At 52.4% G+C, this 20,114-nt stretch overlaps 1 long non-coding RNA gene across 2 annotated transcripts; it reads left to right on the top strand.

Annotated features, from left to right (window-relative positions):
• The first annotated feature begins 454 nt into the window (after positions 1-454).
• On the top strand, positions 455-18,242 carry LOC143676163 (uncharacterized). 2 transcript variants are annotated; one of them, XR_013171874.1, is made up of 5 exons: positions 455-509; positions 3,021-3,074; positions 8,426-8,605; positions 16,485-16,535; positions 17,939-18,242. It is a non-coding gene; the product is annotated as an uncharacterized LOC143676163 (long non-coding RNA). The 2 variants fall into 2 exon arrangements; XR_013171873.1 differs by lacking the exons at positions 8,426-8,605; positions 16,485-16,535; positions 17,939-18,242 and adding an exon at positions 5,576-5,612.
• The last annotated feature ends 1,872 nt before the right edge of the window (positions 18,243-20,114 follow it).

The following is a 20,114-nucleotide window of genomic DNA, read 5'->3' as shown; positions in this document are numbered from 1 at the left end:
GGTGCATGCAGGCGCCCAGGTTTTCAGCCATAAATGGGCTGAACTGTGGCCATGTCAGGAGGCTCTTGGCAGCTCCAAGGATGAGCCTGGAGCCACCACCTGCGGGCAGGAGGGCACCGTGTGCAGGGCGTCCCCACTGTGCACACTCAGGAGAGGGTTCTTCCTGGGTCCTGCTCGGCAAAGCGGGGAAGGGTTCTGGAGCGTTTCTCTTTTCCAGGCTGGGGCCTCCTCAGGCCTGCTCCTAAGCAAGGAAAGAAGCAAAAGCACAAATGAAGGAACGAATGCGCATGTTTCCTCTTGAACGTGGAATGAATTGATCTCTGTTTGCAAACACTGCCCACCAATGGTGAAATCTCATTGGTTCTCTCGGCTGCGAATTGGCAGCGTTGAGTCCCCTCGTTGGAACCGTGTGTTCGGCATTATTCTGTAATCACGTGACCCTCTGTCTGTTCCAGGGCGACGCTGGACCCACAGGGCCGCAGGGCCCTCAGGGGCTGAGGGGCTTTCCGGTGAGTTTTGCTTTAGCATGATTGGCTCCTTGTTTCCCCACCACGGCTGTTCAGCAGGCTCAGCCCCGTGTGCTTTAAGAACGGCTCTGTGCCTTCGCAGCTGGTCAGTGGCCAATGCCCTGAGCCCCGTTGTGCCCCTTTACACACCCCCAGACTCTTCTCTGGAGCCCACCCCTTCCTAGAGAGCAATTTCCTGGTGCTCTGGGGCCCTGCTCAGCAGCTCCGGTGGGTTGCGGCTGCCCCAGCCTTCCTGCACCTGGGAAAACCCTTCCCTTATCTGAGGGCTGCCTGGGGGAATGTGGGGGAAGAAGGTGATAAAGTATTTATGTGCCTGGTGCTGTGCAAAGAGGAAGACTTACGTTTGCCCCCGTGACCCAGATCCCACCTTGTGGCTGCCTGCGGCGTCGTGCTGCTCACATGCTGAGAATGGGACATGGAGCAGAGGGGAAAGACCCGAGAGGATCTGACGCTGCGAAGGACACTTCCCTTCCCCACACTCCCGCCCATCCCTTACCCCAGCGGATTCGCCGATAACAGCAGTTCGTCTATGTTTTAAAATATTTCCAGTACACACAAAAGACATGCACAGATTTTTTTTTATAACTCGCTTATTTTGTGTGCTTGCATGTGCACGTTTTGAGTGAAAAGTGAAATGAACGGCTGAGGGGTTCGACCTGTGAGCCCCACGCGCTGCTTTCGCAGCTCCGCCTGCCACAGCTGGTAGGAGGGATTGGTGGGATTGAAACCAGAACTTTCGGACTCCAAACCCGGCATTCTCCACCCTGCCACGGCCCGCTGGCGTTTGCTGCACTGGGGGTCTTGTTGAGGGGGTGTGGCCAGTGTGTTAGAGTGTTCCATGTCCTGAGGACTCACTGGGTGGACTTCATTCCTGCCACCATGCCTTGGGGGCCTCTGCAGCTCATACCAGGCACCGACCTGAGCGAGCAGTCGGTGCAGGGTGCTACTGCTGGGTGCTGGTGATGAGGGAATCGGGTCAGGGACACGGGCCTGCGCAGGAGTGGGCAGCTCCATGCCTCAAGGCATGAGCCAGGGGTCCTGGCTTCTGCTGCAGCACCCCCAGGCCACCCGTGAGCTGGAGGCAGGGCAGTCATGCGACTCGTCCATCCCCTTCCTGGGGCCAGGTGGCCCACTGTCCAGCTGCCCGCCATCTTGAGTCCACCCCATCTCCTCCTTCTAGAAGGAGGACAGGCCAGCGTAGGCCCCGCATAGCCCCGACACTGCATCCCTGCTCTCGCTCAGGGCGCTCGGCCACTTCGCCAACCCCGGGCCAGTGCTACGAAGGAAAGGGAAGTGACATTTTGGGGTTGTGTGCTCAAGTACAGATGTCAGAGGTCAGGAAGGTGGAGGGCATCCAGTAAAGCCAGAGGTCCCAAAAGCATTTTGTGATTTTCTGTGTTTTTCCAATCAATCCTGAGGCATATCACATGGAATTTGTTCCCAACAAAAAATGAAAGTTTGCCAAATGCTTTTCTTTTTTTAAACACACAAGATCAGAGTTCCAGGTTATTTCTCTGGCAAATTGGCTTTCCCTCAGCTGGACTTTTTATGCTTTCCTGAGTGCAGACAGGGTTCCCAGCAGCCCCATGGTGCCCACACATTTAGAGAGACACAGGGTGGTTGGGAGGCACAGGGGGGAGCCAGCCTTGGGCTTTCACTCAGAGGGATGAAGGGCAGGCACCCTTGGTGAGGGCAGCCTTGGGGTCCAGGGCCGCGTGCAGGTCCCAGCACTTACGGCTTGGGGTCCCACTCAGCTGCCGTGCTTTCCTCACCTGTGACACCTTCATGGCCGGACTGGTAGGCCCAAGGTCAGTGCCCAGTGAAGGTGCGGCAGGAGCTGCGTGTTCCACGGCCTGGCCGTGCCCCCAAGGAGCGGCGGGTGCAGGAGCACCCGTGTCAGTGCCACTGGGTTCATGCCTCAGCTCCTCCACATCCTTCTCAGGCCTCTCTGTGCCTCGGTTTCCCCTTTGTGGAGTGGTGGTGATCTCAGCGACGTGATTCCTGCAAAGCCCTTAGAAAATGGCCAGAGTGTTGGAAGTGCACAGCCTGTTAGTGCCTCTTACCATAAAGTGCCCCCACAGGGCGGACGTGCTGGCGAGTTTGCACCTCACTGGAGAGTTACAGGCATGAATGCTTTGGATGAAGGACTTGGGATGGGGTGGGTGGGAGGTTCTGTTATGTGCCTCATCTCTGGTTGGCGGGGTGCCTGCCTCGTTCTGGGTGGAGATGCAAGAAGCACAGGCAGTGCCTTTGGGGTCCTGAGGCAGGGAGGAGACCTTGCAAGACAGGGCCCCCCATGGGAGTCCGTGAGCTGAACGCACAAACCCTCTCTGCAGGCAGGAAAGCATCGGGTGAGAGGCTCTGTGCTGACTCACTCAGTGGCCTGAGGACAGTCTAGCAGTGAAAGCAGGTCCTTCCTGATTGGAATCTCTCTGTGCCGTTGCCCTGCCCTGTGAGCCCCGGCCAAATTGTTCCCTCTGCTCCTTCCTCCAGGGTAAGAATGGATGCCCTGGACCCCCAGGAAACCCCGGTGCCCCAGGAAGCCCTGTGAGTATCTAGAGGTGTGAAGTGAGGGGATCGGGGCAGGCTTTGAAGGGATACGTGGCTCATATCACGGCTTGTCTGGTTTCGACCCCTGGAAGCACTAGGATGGATGGATGTGGGGTTTGAGTGTAAGATATAGGAATCGATGGAGGATGTGGGGTTTGAGTGGAAAGAATTGGCCAAGGCAAGAGGACCCAGGATGGATTTCAAAGAGTAAAATACATATTCAATGCTTGTGGCTCCCTGTGTTTACAGCTCTAGATGCCCAAAGGGATGAAGCTACTAAAAACGTGAGATAAGTGTAAATGGTAGTTTCATGTTCAGAGGATGAAAGGACAGGGTTGGGCTGACCAGCCTCCCCTTCTCAGAGGACAGGGAGTGTGCAGCTGGCAGAACTGGAGACCCATCTCTCCTGCTGGTGAAGAGGTGGGTGGGGAGTGCAAGGAGGGGAAGTGGGGAGGCAGTAGAAGGAGGGAACAGCCCTGAGCCCTGGTCTCTGGATAGAGAATTTGGGTGGAGGAGACAGCTATTCAGTTATTCAGTGGGCTCTAGGGTTTGTATACATCAGAATTTGCCCTAGTCTCCACTCACCCCAACCCTGGCAGCCTGCTCAGAAGGCCACCCAGGTGTGAAGACAATTGCACAGGGCAGTGGGACAGACCAGTCTGTCTTTCCTGGTTGTAGCTCTGAAAGTCCTGCAGCCCAGGACGCCCATCTGTCCCAAAGAAATGAAGGCAGTGGGTCACCCTGGTGGACCTCACTTCCTGTTGGACCAGGGACCACTGGCCATTGCTGACTGCTGTAGGAACCCCACTCACCATGCTGTCCCACTCCCTGGCCACAGCTCAGGGACCTGCTGTGCCTTTCTCAGCCTCTTTCCAGCCACTGTGGGAAGGGGGTCATTCCTTCTCCTCTGCTGATGACCTCTGAATGCAGAAGGGTCACAAGTTCCTGACCCTGCCTGAGTTTGCACCTGACCCCTGGGAGAATGAAGGTCTTGCTTTCTCTCTGCAGGGCCAGAAAGGGAACAAGGGAGAAGGTGGCAGCCCAGGACTTCCCAGCTTCCAGGGTCCCCGTGGGCCTCCAGTAAGCAGTGACCACAGCGTGGCTGAGGTGCTGTGTTGCAGGTGTAAATGTCAGCTTCTGCACCTGTCCTTCCCCTCTGTGTCCTCGTGTCCGTCTGCTCCAGTCAGAGGGGCATGATAACGGGAGATGGCGGAGTGCATGGGTGAAATGCAAGCATGGTCACAGCCGGTGGGATTCTCAGCCCTGGCTCCCTAACAGTGAGACCTGAGGAGCGAGGAGATCTGAGGAATGGCTCATGGTCTCGCTGGGCCTTGGGGCTGATCCCTCAGTACTGTAATCACACCACCTACCTCGCAAGATTAAACAGAATGACCCATGTACAGAGGTCGGCAACGGTGCCTCCATCCCATGTACCCCACAGTTACAAATACTGCACCTGTGGTTGTGGTGGGTTAGCTGTGCTGATGGAACTGGGAGGGATGAGTGGGCTTGGGACTGCAGGTCCTCACACAGAAGTTTGCTTTCCAGCTGGTGCTGGGGTCTAGGTCTCCAGACTCAACAACGAAGGCAGATGAAGCCCATGGGTGATCCTTATGGGATTTCTCGCTGCAGCTCCCCAGCGCAGCAGGGCTCCTCTGAGTGGCTCAGGGACTCAAACATTCTGACTGCAGCTTGCTGTCCTGTTCTGTCTACAACAGCCCACCCAGGACTGCTGGCCGATGGACGGGGTTGAATGAGCTCTCAGGAGTAGAGACCATCTTCCTTCCTGTCCCCCCTCCTTCCTTTTAACTCTGTCCTGTCCAGTGGCCCCTGCAGTGCAACCTGGTCCCCTCCAGGTGGTGAACCCATCCACCTTGCCAACAGCTCGACCCTGAGCCTGACTCTGGCCACGTATTTTCCTTGAGGCTGTTGGCTCAGTTGCCCCTGAAGGCTGAAGCTTCCTGTCTGCCCCCTTATTAATAAGTGTCAGCTCCCACTGAACAGCCAGCCCAGCCTTCAACACCGCACCTGCCCTGTCCTGGCACGCTGCATTCTCAGGCAGGCCTGCAACGCAGGCAGGGTGCCGACACACACAGATGAGGAAACCAAGGCACGGGGAGCTTGGGGAGGGTGTGAGCAGGTCATCCAAGCCACAGAGCCGCAGGCGGAGAAGTCATGGCTAAGACCGAGGACTTAGGGCCCCTTCCCCAGGAGGCCCCTCCCTGAGACCATTTGTAGCGGTCCCAGGATCCTTTCGCTGGAGTCACCACTCACCCACTGACCAGGAGCCCAGGCCCGGGCCCTCCATACCCAGCAACGGTGTTTCTTTTCCCTGCATAGGCTGACCTAAGACCCCTGCTTGGGGTGTCCTTGGTCACCAGGACCATCCCCCACTATCCTTGCTGAAACAGGATGGGTTATCATTCCTGTTTGGAGGTGGGTGTGTGCATGGCACACACTAGTGCTGCAGCCCAGCTGACGTTTTGCTCTTTTCGCAGGGAGAATCAGGAGAGAAAGGAGCTGCAGGGACGAAGGCAAGTGCACCCCAGGCTTCTCTTCCCCCAGGGCCCTCCCCGTGGGCATGTGGGGCTGATGGTCCCAGCCCTGCCCAGGGGCCACCTTGACATCCATGCCACAGTCTGAGCAAGGGGACCACGCTGTGATTTTGCTCCAGGCCTACGAATCATTTCCCAGTCCCAAGGGAGGCATCTTGACACAGCTCTGCAGGTCAGCCGGTGGCATGGCCTGCTAGCTTGGACCCCAGGTTCCGCAAGGTCCAGGCCCACTCCCCCCATCTGCCACCAGGACCCCACTTGGCTCTTTCACCACCACCTCTCTCTGGGACATCTTGGTGGCTCCTCAAGGGCAGTCCCTTGCCATACCGCAGCAGGGTGACCTGTGCAGACCAGGGCAGAAGCTGTGGCCCTTTTGAGTTAGAGACTCAGACCTGGCAGAGGATTGCATACAGCATGCAGTGTGCAGGGCACCATCCGGCCGCTTGGCCCTGTTGACCCTCTCAGCCTTTTTGTTCCTAAAATGTGCAAGCAGCTTTCCTGAGGACCACCCACACATTTTTCAGAAAGCCTGCCCCCACTCCCCCTCATTTCCTCTTGGGCAGCCCCATTCACGTGGGGTCCCCTGGGCAGGGCAAGGGCCCATTATCGTGGTGGGAAGAATGGAAGGGGAAGTCTGTGGGCTGGAGAGCAGGAGGGGGCTGGTGCCACCAGTGAGCAGCTGCAGGAAGGGGAGGCATGGATGGCCCCTGTGCACGGCGCTGTGGGGCACCAGGAGGGGCCGAGGGGCCAGGCCGAAGGTCAACGGCTGCCCTGTGGGTTCCATTGCAGGGTGCCCCCGTAGAACCAGGGTCCCAAGGAGAGAGGGTAAGTGTGGGGAACAACCAGGGGCTGGGGTGGATGGGGTCTGCCAAGGGGGCCAGCCCAGCAGTTTCTGCAGCTCTCAGAGGAACTCACCAGGTCCCGGAACAGAGGCTCAGCCCCCAATGCTGCTGGACTCGTGTTGTGGCCTCTTTCCTTTTCTTCTCCTTGTGTTTGGCTTTTATTTTAAGGAGTAACATCCTCACAATTGCAAAATCAAAGGCGGGCATGGAGACACACTGACAGGTGTCCCTCTGCTTGTGTGCCAGCCACCTGTGGCTGCAGTTGCCTGGCTCCAGGCTTGTCACCCAATGTGGCGGTGGGGAGGGTGAAGACTTCCCCAGAGTGACACATCTTGGTGCTGCACTCAGAAAGGCTTTCCTTAAGTTTCACACCGGTGGGGAGGGGGCTCCAGCTGCAGCCCTTGGGGGTTGCTTGACCTCGGTGCCTCCTTGCCCAGCCACTCAGCTGCCTCTGCTGCCTCTGCTGCCTCTGCTGCCCCTGCCCGCTTGTTCCCCCCGGGCCTGCAGAGACTTCATCTCATTTTTCAATTTTCTTTGCAAGCTGATGGCTGTGGCATCCCTCCTGCAGCCCGGGAAAGTGGAGGTGGAGTGGGCATCCTGCCTTGCATTCCTGGGTCCTCTCAAGTCCTGGGCACCAGGGCCAGGGAGTGGTCAAGCAGGATTTGAGGCCCCCCCAGGGGCATGTCTCCCAGAGTCCTCCAAGCCATTACTGGGGAGCATGGGCTCGAGTTCTATCTAGGAACCGGAGCTCAGGGTCTCTTCTCTAACACCTTGACCACTAAAGCAGAGTGCACCTTCTTCCTGCTGAGCGGTTTAGGGTCACAGCTGGAGGTTACACAGCCTCCCTTCATGCTCCTGGGGGTCCGAAGTGCAACCAGCCCCCACCACAGACAGGCCTCAGCACTGAGGCGCTCTAAGAACGTGCATATTCAGAGCCCTGAGCGTAAGACCACCATATACCCTAAAGGGCTTCACACCTGAAAAATGGGTGTAGCCACCTGAATTTGGCTAAACTCATTTTTCTAATTCTGCAGTTTTTTATTGGCATTATAAAAACAATATAGACACGTTTTTAAACAATGTGAATTGTATGAAAGTGAATGCAGTGAAAAATGTGCCTCAGTACCTGTCAGCTTCAGCCCCCACCCATTACAGGGCACCGGGCCTTTTGTCCCTGCGGAGAGATCCTCTGTGCACACAGCCAGGCAGGCACGTGCCAAGCAGCACCCAGCTCTCACTAAGCCCCAGGGTGTGCTGTGCTCTGGGCAGCACCTGTTCCGCATTTGCACGGACTTGTCTGCCGGGCACAATGGCATGACAGCACCTGCCTCCTGTCCCGTGGCTCCTGGGTGTCAGTGAGCTCAACCCCTGCCCCTGCCCCTCTCGGCCGCAGCTGGAAAGGGCCGGTCACCACTAAGGCTGTCCAAGCGACTGCAACATCATGGCCTTGGCCCAGGGCCTCGCAGGGCTGGCAGCTGCCCTGTGACACAGACATCAGAGGCTGGGTCTGGCCTTGAGAGTCACTGTGGTTCTCAAATGCATGGATCTGGCACCCGAAGCCTGGGCTGGCAATGAGGAGAGAAGGGTCCCAGGCAGGGTTTTCCCTAAGCTGCTGGATAATCTCTGAGGCTGGAGGGGGTTCAGGGCCCCCTGAGAGCCTGGGGCCTCTCTCAGCTGGGCACCCTGACCTTCCTGCTGACACTTTGGAGCTGGTGGACTGAGTCTGGGCACCCACCTGGGCACTGGGGACTCGGGGTGGGTGGACTGAGCCTGGGCACTGGGCACTGGGGACTAAAGGTTGCAGGCTGAACCTTGCCATCCCTTCTGCCCAAGTTGTGCATCTTCCAGGGCTCTGGGGGCTGGGGCACAGCCCCTCCTGCAGCACTCCAGCCCCACCTGGGCAGCACACCTGCAGTGATGCATCTGCTAAAACATCTCTTTCTTCCTCTAGGGAGATCCTGACATCAAAGGAGACAGAGGTCCTCCCCGTGGGAAAGGCCAGCCTGGGGACCCTGGAATCCCAGGTCACAAAGGCCACACAGGCCTGACAGGCCCCCAGGGATTGCCTGGGGAGAGTGGCCAGACCGGACCCCTGGGAACTCCGGGCCCGCCGGGATTCCCAGGACTCAGGGTAAGGGCACTGGCCCCTCTGGACCTGAAGGGAGCCAGGGAAGTGTGGGCACTGGGATCTGACTTACAGGTCCTGGCTTGTCGGTGGCTGTGTGGCCTGGGGCACATTATTTAACCTCTCTGAGCTGGTCTTTTCTTGATTGGAAAAGGGATGAGAATATCCTCTTCTGACAGGTTTTTCATGATGATTAAGTGAAATTGTGGGTAACATAGAGGGGCTCCAAAGAAAAATAAAAGCAGGTTCTTCTTTGGTTCTGCCCCTGCCTCAGTGATGAATCCGCAGACTTAATGATTCCTCTGGCTCCAAGCTCGGGAATTTGAGCTCCTGGATGCTTGGCCATCCAGTCCCTGCCTGGCTTGGCCTCTCTTCTGTCTGCCTGCCAGAGGTGCATTCTTCCAAAGGTTTGCTTAGTGTGTGTGTGTGGACACACGTGTGTGTATGTGCTTGTGTATGTACGTGTAAGCATATTTTATTTTAGTGGCAGAACGCTCATGTGAATTCTTTTTTTTTTCTCTCTCTATATTTTTTTATTAATTAAAAAAAGAATTAACAAAACAATTAGAAATCATTCCAATCTACATGTACAATCAGTAATTCTTAATAACATCACATGGTTGCATATTCATCATTTCTTAGTACATTTGCATCGATTTAGAAAAAGAAATAAAAAGACAACAGAATAAGAATTAAAACAATAATAGAAAGAAAAAAAACAAAAAACCTATACCTCACATGCTGCTTCATTCAGTGTTTTAACATAATTGCATTACAATTGGGTAGTATTGTGCTGTCCATTTCTGAGTTTTTATATCCAGTCCCGTTGTACAGTCTGTATCCCTTCAGCTCCAATTACCCGTTCTCTCTCTTTTTTTTTAATTAATGGAAAAAAAGAAATTAACCCAACATTTAGAGATCATACCATTCTACATATGCAATCAGTAATTCTTAACATCATCACATAGATGCATGATCATCATTTCTTAGTACATTTGCATTGGTTTAGAAGAACTAGCAACATAACCGAAAAAGATATAGAATGTTAATATAGAGAAAAAAATAAAAGTAATAATAGTAAAATCAAAACAAAACAAAACAAAACAAAACAAAAACCTATAGCTCAGATGCAGCTTCATTCAGTGTTTTAACCTGATTACTTTACAATTAGGTATTATTGTGCTGTCCATTTTTGAGTTTTTGTATCTAGTCCTGTTACACCGTCTGTATCCCTTCAACTCCAATTGGCCATTATCTTACCCTGTTTCTACCTCCTGTTGGACTCTGATATCAAGGACATATTCCAAATTTATTCTCGAATGTCTGTTCACATCAGTGGGACCATACAGTATTTGTCCTTTAGTTTTTGGCTAGACTCACTCAGCATAATGTTCTCTAGGTCCATCCATGTTATTACATGCTTCATAAGTTTATCCTGTCTTAAAGCTGCATAGTATTCCATCGTATGTATATACCACAGTTTGTTTAGCCACTCTTCTGTTGATGGAGATTTCGGTTGTTTCCATCTCTTTGCAATTGTAAATAACGCTGCTATAAACATTGGTGTGCAAATGTCCGTTTGTGTCTTTGCCCTTAAGTCCTTTGAGTATATTCCCAGCAATGGTATTGCTGGGTCATATGGCAATTCTATATTCAGCTTTTTGAGGAACCGCCAAACTGCCTTCCACAGTGGTTGCACCCTTTGACATTCCCACCAACAGTGGATAAGTGTGCCTCTTTCTCCACATCCTCTCCAGCACTTGTCATTTTCTGTTTTGTTGATAATGGCCATTCTGGTGGGTGTGAGATGATATCTCATTGTGGTTTTGATTTGCATTTCTCTAATGGCCAGGGACATTGAGCATCTCTTCATGTGCCTTTTGGCCATTTGTATTTCCTCTTCTGATAGGTGTCTGTTCAAGTCTTTTTCACATTTTGTAATTGGGTTGGCTGTCTTTTTGTTGTTGAGATGAATAATCTCTTTATAAATTCTGGATACTAGACCTTTATCTGATATATCATTTCCAAATATTGATTCCCATTGTGTAGGCTGTCTTTCTACTTTCTTGATGAAGTTCTTTGATGCACAAAAGTGTTTAATTTTGAGGAGCTCCCATTTATTTATTTCCTTCTTCAGTGTTCTTGCTTTAGGTTTAAGGTCCATAAAACCGCCTCCAGTTGTAAGATCCATAAGATATCTCCCAACATTTTCCTCTAACTGTTTTATGGTCTTAGACCTAATGTTTAGATCTTTGATCCATTTTGAGTTAACTTTTGTATAGGGTGTGAGAGATGGGTCTTCTTTCATTCTTTTGCATATGGATATCCAGTTCTCTAGCACCATTTATTGAAGAGACTGCTCTGTCCCAGGTGAGTTGGCTTGACTGCCTTATCAAAGATCAAATGTCCATAGATGAGAGGGTCTATATCTGAGCACTCTATTCGATTCCATTGGTCGATATATCTATCTTTATTCCAATACCATGCTGTTTTGACCACTGTGGCTTCATAATATGCCTTAAAGTCAGGCAGCGCGAGACCTCCAGCTTCGTTTTTTTTCCTCAAGATGTTTTTAGCAATTTGGGGCACCCTGCCCTTCCAGATAAATTTGCTTATTGGTTTTTCTATTTCTGAAAAATAAGTTGTTGGGATTTTGATTGGTATTGCATTGAATCTGTAAATCAATTTAGGTAGGATTGACATCTTAACTATATTTAGTCTTCCAATCCATGAGCACGGTATGCCCTTCCATCTATTTAGGTCTTCTGTGATTTCTTTTAGCAGTTTTTTGTAGTTTTCTTTATATAGGTTTTTTGTCTCTTTAGTTAAATTTATTCCTAGGTATTTTATTCTTTTAGTTGCAATTGTAAATGGGATTCGTTTCTTGATTTCCCCCTCAGCTTGTTCATTACTAGTGTATAGAAATGCTACAGATTTTTGAATGTTGATCTTGTAACCTGCTACTTTGCTGTACTCATTTATTAGCTCTAGTAGTTTTGTTGTGGATTTTTCCGGGTTTTCAACGTATAGTATCATATCGTCTGCAAACAGTGATAGTTTTACTTCTTCCTTTCCAATTTTGATGCCTTGTATTTCTTTTTCTTGTCTAATTGCTCTGGCTAGAACCTCCAACACAATGTTGAATAATAGTGGTGATAGTGGGCATCCTTGTCTTGTTCCTGATCTTAGGGGGAAAGTTTTCAACTTTTCCCCATTGAGGATGATATTAACTGTGGGTTTTTCATATATTCCCTCTATCATTTTAAGGAAGTTCCCTTGTATTCCTATCTTTTGAAGTGTTTTCAACAGGAAAGGATGTTGAATCTTGTCAAATGCCATCTCTGCATCACTTGAGATGATCATGTGATTTTTCTGCTTTGATTTGTTGATATGGTGTATTACATTAATTGATTTTCTTATGTTGAACCATCCTTGCATACCTGGGATGAATCCTACTTGGTCATGATGTATAATTCTTTTAATGTGTTGTTGGATACGATTTGCTAGAATTTTATTGAGGATTTTTGCATCTATATTCATTAGAGAGATTGGTCTGTAGTTTTCTTTTTTTGTAATATCTTTGCCTGGTTTTGGTATCAGGGTGATGTTGGCTTCATAGAATGAATTAGGCAGTTTTCCCTCCACTTCGATTTTTTTGAAGAGTTTGAGGAGAATTGGTACTAATTCTTTCTGGAACGTTTGGTAGAATTCACATGTGAAGCCATCTGGTCCTGGACTTTTCTTTTTAGGAAGCTTTTGAATGACTAATTCAATTTCTTTACTTGTGATTGGTTTGTTGAGGTCATCTATGTCTTCTTGAGTCAAAGTTGGTTGTTCATGTCTTTCCAGGAACCCGTCCATTTCATCTAAATTGTTGTATTTATTAGCATAAAGTTGTTCATAGTATCCTGTTATTACCGCCTTTATTTCTGTGAGGTCAGTAGTTATGTCTCCTCTTCCATTTCTGATCTTATTTATTTGCATCCTCTCTCTTCTTCTTTTTGTCAATCTTGATAAGTATGTGCTTGTGTATGTATGTTTAAGCATATTTTATTTTAGTGGCAGAACGCTCATGTGAATTCTTAATAGCAGCACACAGGCTTCACTTGTGTAAGCACTGGCGGGAGCTGGCCTCCTGCTGTGGCAACCACTCTCCCCTGGCTGCCCACTGTCCCCCAGCTGCTTGTTGTCCCCTGACCACCCACTGTCCCCTGGCTGCCCACTGTCCCCTGGCCACCCACTGTCCCCTGGCTGCCAACTGTCTCCCAGTTGCTTGCTGTCCCCTGGCCACCTGCTCCCGTGGTTTCATGCTATCCCCTGGCCACCTGTTGTCACCTGGTCACCCGCTGTCCCCTGGCCACCCACTCTCCCCTGGCTGTCCACTTTCCCCTGGCTGCCAACTGTCCCCCTGGCCACCTGCTGTCCCTTGGCCACCAGCTGTCACCCTGGTTGCCCCCTACCCCCGGCCATTCGCTGTCCCCATGGTAGCCCACTGTTCCCTGGCCACCCACTGTCCCCTGGTCACCTGGTCTCCCCATGGCTTCTTCATAGGCCCCTGGGGGCCCCATGTCCCTAAGAGCATAGGCTTAGGGGACCACATGGCCATCTGACTCTAGGGCTCAGTGTTCAATTGCTTACCTGGCTTCCGTGGTCAGCCTGAGATTCAGGTGCCCCAAGGGGCAGTATTGCCAGGTCCTGATCTCGGCCAAGTCCAGGGATAGCTGCAGGATGCGCTGGCTTCTGAAGCCCCTGGGCCATGTTCAGCATCCCCCATCATGCTGCTGTGGTGGCAATGGAAATTTTGGAACTGCCATAAAAGACTTGACCAAGAAAGGAAAGAAGGAAGAACTTGACCTTTTCCAAGGATCCATCTCAGGCCAGGTGCTGGGGCTGCAGGGAGGCGACGGTGGAGCTGTGCCTGGGAGACAGGACGCCATGGAGAAGGTGGCAGGTGACATGGGGAAGCATCCAGTGTGGCGGCCCGAGAGCTGCCCTCCAGTTCTTGAGAGACTCCCCATCACCGAGTGACTCAGGGGGGCCGCTGTGCCTTCTGGTCAATGAGCTCAGCTGTGTTGCCACAGAGCGGGGAGCTGGGTGGGCAGCCAAGCAGAGGGGCCAGGGAGGCACAGGGCTCGGAAGGGGCTCGCTGTGAGCAGCATCCTGCAGCTAGGCAGGGAGGCAGGGAGGGATGGGAGCCAGACTTCAGGGATGCAGGAAGCAGGAGGGCTGCAGAGTACAAGAAGGACAGCCAGGGAACACACTCCCGAGGTGCGTCTGGTCTCCTCCTTCTGCTTCCCGAAGTGCAGGGAGACCTGACGCCCCTCCCTGTCCCTTCCAGGGGGAGTCTCCATCCCTGGACACCCTGCAGCGCCTGGTGCAGGAGGAGCTCAGCCAGCAGCTTGAGGGCAAGTAGCCCTGTGGATGAGGGCAGCCATGCAGGCAGCCGTTCCCGCATCTATCCTTGGGTGCTCTGACAGCACAGCTCCAGGAGGCACCCACCTCCACCCATCCACTGCAGGAAAGCTGCTCTGGAGCCTCTCCCGCTGTGGCTGTGGTAGCCTGTGGATGCTGAGCGTGTGTGCACCCCACACAGCTTTCCATGCATGTCGCCCTGGGCCACCCTAGTGCATTGCCCCATCTGTGCACAAGGAAGCTGAGGCTGCCCACAGCAGGGTCAGGCTCCAGGGACAGTGAGGGCCACTGGGCGGAAGGGCCTCTGGTCAGCTCCCTGGGCAGTGCAGCCTCTGGTTACCCCCCAGCAGTGCAGCACAGGCCAATTCAGTTCAGACCCTGCGGGTCCTAAAGGTTTGCCCCCTTCCCAAAATGCATCCCCCCTGCTCCGCAGACAGACTTGCTGACCTGCTGGCCCAGATGCCCCCGGTACATGTGAAGGCACCTTCAGGCAGACCTGGGCCCCCCGGAGCCCCCAGCAAAGATGAGCTTCCAGGCCGGGTGGGGACCATGGGGGAGCCTGGTCAGCCTGGGCAAGAGGGCCTGGAAGGACCTTCTGGACTGATAGGCCCCCAAAGGTGAGCAGAGGCCACAGAGGAACAGGACACGGCATGTGCAGTGCACACTGCGGCTGACCACACGTGTGAAGAGAGGGGCGCGGGGTGTGCAGTGCATGCTGTGGCTGTCCAGGCGTGCTTCACTCCATTTTCATTCCCTGCAGCCTGATAACACCCTGCATTTTGACATCATGTAATTTTTCATGCATCTAAGTGGTTTTCATACTTGGTATTTTTTCAAAATTATGCTTTTGTTAGGAAAATTGAATTAGATCCCTCCTACTTTTCTTTTCTCCCTCCATGTCTGCTGAAGTTTCTCAGGGGTTGATGCAGACAACTTCTTCTTCCTCTCTGAATCCAGAACTAACTGAGAATTGAGGCACTTAAGGACCAGCCCAGTGGAGAGTAAATATGAGCTTTATGACTGCAGGAAGTGGCTTTAGAGTTGCAGCCAGAAATGGTAGCTAACTCTCCAGCTCTCAGCTGGAATGGCTTACCTGGATACAGGTGGCTTACCTGGATACAGGTGGCTTACCTGGACACAGGTGATTTATCTGAACACAGATGGCTTATCTGGACACAGATGGCTTACCTGGACACACATGGTTTATCTGGACACAGGTGGCTTACCTGGACACAGGTGATTTATCTGGACACACGTGGTTTATCTGGATACAGGGGACTTACCTGGACACAGGTGAGTTACCTGAATACACATGGTTTACCTGGATTCAGGTGGATTACCTGGACTCAGGTGGCTCTAAATGTGGACAGCTCTAACAGTAGGTCTCTCTTTTAAGGTGAGGACTGTCCCGCTTCACTGAGCACATGCCGGCAAGCGGGCAGGGTGCCCTCTCATGACAGGCAGTCCCAACTGGAAGGGAGAGAGGGGCCTGAAGCCAAGGCTGGCCAACTTGCTAATTGTCTACTTCCTGGTGGGGAGGAGGAGCCCGGGTGGCAAAAGGTGCCCTTAATGCAGTCCCAGCTGCAGCCCCCCACTCGCTGAGGCCAGAAGTGAAGGTCCCTGATATTTTCCTCTCCAGCACCTTCCCCTCCTCATTAATTAATTATTCATCAGGCATTTCCTGTAGTGTGTTTCCAACTTTAAAGGCCCTTCATTAAGTTTTGTGTTCCAAGTCCTCCCAAACGTGTTCACAAATCAAAAGATATGAAATAAATGCCAATTACAAGGCATAAAGCATAGAAAGCAACTAAGAGGATGCCAGAATTCTGATAAAGTGAAATAATTATAAAAATAAATGTGAATGGTCTAAAATTCCCATGAACTAGCAGAATTTAAATTTGAATTACAAAAGAAAATATGTGGCATATAGGAAATATGCTAGAAATAGCTTGACAAAAAAGTAAAGATTAAAAAATTTTAGGAGAATAAGTTTAATCAAATCTGTACAATTCTACTTCAAATATTATTTCAAATGTCCTCCCAGAGGAGGATATTTCCTGTGCTTGAGTGAGTGTTCATGTTTATATTGCATGCACACTCAAGTACTAAGTGTGCGAATGTGCATAGGTGTGCATGCACACACAGGTTCTAAGTGTGCAAATGTGCATAGGTGTGCACACACACAGGCACTATGCACACAGGTGCTAACTATGCGAATGTGCATAGGTGTGCATGTAACCGAGTAGACAGATTTCTGTGTCTAAACATGCATATATGAACATGCATAGGAGGGAGTGCCATGCACTCTGAATCCACATTTGCATTGCTGCATGTGAGTGTGTGTGCATGAACAGAGCATGAGTTGGAGTGAGCATGTGTGAGCATGGGGCTCTGCAGCAGGCCCTGGTGGAGGTGGCCCCCAGAGGGTGTCATCTCAGGTCCCTGCACCCACAGTGCATGTTTCCCTCCCCAGGTGAGCAAGGAGCCAAAGGAGACCCAGGTGCACCTGGAGTTGGCCTGAGAGGTGAGGTGGGGCCCCCGGCACCCCAGGTAGGACCATGCACTTGTGGATGCCCGTTGTACTTGGCACTGCCCAGAAGGGGCAAGGTCTGTCCTACCCTCCCAAGGTGAGGGGCTCCCAGCATCACAGCTGTGACAAGTGGGTCCCCTGCTCTGGCTGCGTGTGAAGGTCTCCAGGTTGCAGCTTGAGCCCTTCCTATGACCAGGTGTAAACATAGGAGGTGGGAGAGAGGTGACCGAGCACTGAACTCCATCCCCTCATGGCTCCTACTTCTATTTCATTCTCACCTTCACGCTCACCTGAGGTCATTTCTGAATGCTGGACCTATAGGTAATTTTAGTTTTATTGTTTATACCTTCATAATTTTCCAGATTTCCTACCACAGACATGTGCTGTTATACTGATCAGAGAAGATGCCTACTTTCAACTAGCTTGTAATAGTAAATATGCTTTTAAAATAAGAGGATATTAAACAAAGATGAAAAGGCAGAGCAGAGACCACATAGAAGGGGGAAGTACCTGTACCACAAACCACGAGATGACATGGGGATCATCCCCAGGAGCTCCCAGAGACTCTGCTGGCCTCTGACACTGGTCTAAGGCAGACTATATATTAAATTGCAATTAGCAGAGCCTCAACAGAGTTCCTCAAGTATATAAAGATATTTCCAAAGGGAAATGCCTAATTTCTGTGTATTTTATGGTGGGAACTAAGATTTTCTGACAAGATATTTATTGAGACTTATGAGGAAGTATCACTGCTAGAGCTATAACTACTGTATTTAGCACTGAGCTCCCCAGGTGCCAAAGCGAAAAAGGGAATAAGTGTTTATATATGATGTCATGATACTCAATCAATAGAAGTTTGTCTATAGGTAATGTTTTCCAGCTTCAAATTCTGGGATATATAAGGGTCAGTTATTTTTTAGCCTCGGTGTTTCCTTCGCTGATTGTTTTACAGAATATGCTAATGTAGCCCAATATGTGGTCCAGATTTAATACATAGATAAAGTGCAGAAAATAAGGATTTGTGTCTAGTTGGATTTTTGGTAATGGACTGTCACCAGTGTCTCCAAGAATCCATGAGTTGGGGCTTCAGCCACTGAGCAGGACTTAATGCCCCACCACCTCCCCAAAGTGCAGGCATCTCCTCAAGCCAGGTGGGCACAGAGAAGCCTGGTTTCTCACCCGCTTGTGAGTGGAGCCCACATTTCTCCCTCACTGACTCCTGGCCCAGCCTGGGCACTGCTCTAATTTAGTCCACTCATCCTGCCACCTGGCCTTCAGGGGAGCCGAGCTGCCACTCTAGCCAAGCTCAGCCCCACGCCAAGGGGATGGAAGCTGTGAGAGGGCCTGCTGTCCCCAGGGAACCTGACAGCTCTCGGTTTCTCTTGTTGCTTGGGCAGGTCACCCCGGGGAACCCAGCTATGCAAAAGATGGACTTCCGGGGAGCCCTGGTCCTCAAGGAGAGATGGGGCCGGTGGAGCACCCTGGCACCCCAGGCCCCCCCAGACCCCCTGGCTGCTGTGACCCCTTGCAGTGCACCTACTTTGCCAGCCTGGCTGCCCAGCCTGGGAACATGAAGGGCCCCTAGAAGTTTCCAAAGTGCCAGGAGAGTGTGGGGGACTCCTGAGGCCTGAACTCAGCCAGCTCACACACGCACTTTTCCTTTTCTTTTCTTTGTCATCTGCTTTTCTTTTACTTTTTTGGGAGACCTCAGAATTATTAAAAATGATGGATGCTGCCGGTCGGCCCAATTGTTGCTGATGGTGCTATTGTAGCTGACATGTTGTGTGTCTCACACTCAGAAGCTTGTGTAACCTCCCTCTGGGGCTGGGAAGATGTCCCTCATGGGTGGGGATTGGGTCAGGCTCTTCTGACAGCCGCAGTGGGAAGTGGAGCTGGTGCTCCTAAGGGTCTCCTGGAGCTGGGAGACCCCGAGCTGACTCACCATGGTCACCTCTTTCCTCAAGGGAGATTTTAAGAACATGAGCCAGTGAGTTTATTTTCTCAGTCAGGCCCAGAGGTGCCCCAGGAGAAATGCTCCCTAAATCCACTTCCTGGAGAGAGGAATGAAGGTGGAAGAGGAAGAACCACGGACACGGAAACCGGCCTCACCTCTGGTGGGAGGTGCACAGGAGGGGTGCAGGCTCGGTGCTTGGACCACGGCCATGTCTGCTAGAGTGGAGGACTTGGGTCAGCTTCCCAGGGTCCTGGCTGGTTGAGGACAAGCCACCCCCCTGGTCACCTGGCTGCCATGGCTGGTGAGGACCCCTTCACGTGCCCCACCACGTGTCAGTCTCAGGCATGTAACATGTGCGTGAACATCCGTCAGTGTCCTCCACATGGTGGCCATTGCTCGGACCCCTGGCTGCAGCTGGACCATCCGGACATCCAAGTTCTGTCTGCAGATGACGGCACTGGGTGTGTGTGTGGGGGTGACTTGTGGCAGGAAGAGCTGCTTCAATAAATCTGAGTTTGCTGCCCTTGGGTCCTGTTGCCGATCCATTCTTCCCTCTGCCATCCATGTGGCTGCCCACGCCTCAGGTCAGCGCGTGACTTTCTCCACAGGAGACCCAGCCCAGGGCCCGTAGCTGCATTGACAGGGACGCCCAACTGAGCTGGCCCTGGGGTGATTTGTAACCAGGGAAGAAGCCATCTGGGGGCCAGCGAGGGTGCCTGAGGGTACAGTTGTGAAGCTGCTGATGGTGGCCTGGCCGCACTGCCCTTGCTCAGTCAACCAGTGATGACCCTGGGGTCGCAGGCAGTGTGTGGCATTACTGTCCCTGACCGGGAGCCACTTAGGCAGTGGAGATGGGACTGAGAAGGCCCCTCGGCTCCTGGTGCTGGAGAGGCAGCTCTGATAGGCAGCCCTCAGTCCCTCACCATCCTGGGGAGGCCCAGTGGCCCATGAATGGACTGACCCAATAATGGGCACTCACACTGCCCCAAGATGACCCCCAAGTAGATTCACTGCACCCCCGGGGTCAGGCTCTGCTTTCAGGATCTCCCCAGGTGCCCACCTGAACCCCAGTTGACTGAGGGGGTCTGCTGCAGGTGGGGGGCCAGCTGTGCTCTGGGACTCCGAGAGGGTGCGTCCAGCTGAGCCCAGGGCAGCTATGTGGGTGAGGGGCAGGTGGCCCAGGCATGGTGGTCACGCTGATGGGAAGCCCCACTGCCCTCCCTGTGCCCTTCCAGGCCACACTCTTTGGGTTTGAGTCCATAATACCCATCCCTCTTTCCCGGGTTCGCCTGGAATTTCTGGTATGTGGAAGGGAGCACCCCAGCACCTCGGGGCTGCATCTGCATGTTGGGTGCATTGGCCCTGGGGTAGGAAGTGAAAAACCCAGGTGGGAGGGTGGTGCCAGTGAGGGGCTGAGGAGGCGAGAGCAAGCCTGGGTCCCTGCAGGGAGGACTCCAGGGGCTGAGCCTAGCAGCTCACCCGATGCCCACCTTGGCTGCTGGTGTGTGAAACTGTCCCCCATTCCCCTGAAGTCAAGCCCTGCCGAGGGCCTGGGCAGCATGACAGGGGTAGGTCTCCCCTTAGAGAGACCCCGAGATGTTGCTGCCACCCATTCCAGC

The sequence above is a fragment of the Tamandua tetradactyla genome, chromosome 3 (genome assembly GCF_023851605.1).
Source record: "Tamandua tetradactyla isolate mTamTet1 chromosome 3, mTamTet1.pri, whole genome shotgun sequence".
Taxonomy (NCBI): Eukaryota; Metazoa; Chordata; class Mammalia; order Pilosa; family Myrmecophagidae; genus Tamandua; species Tamandua tetradactyla.
The sequence above is the reverse complement of the archived record's forward strand: the minus strand, read 5'-3'. Positions and strand labels throughout refer to the sequence as shown.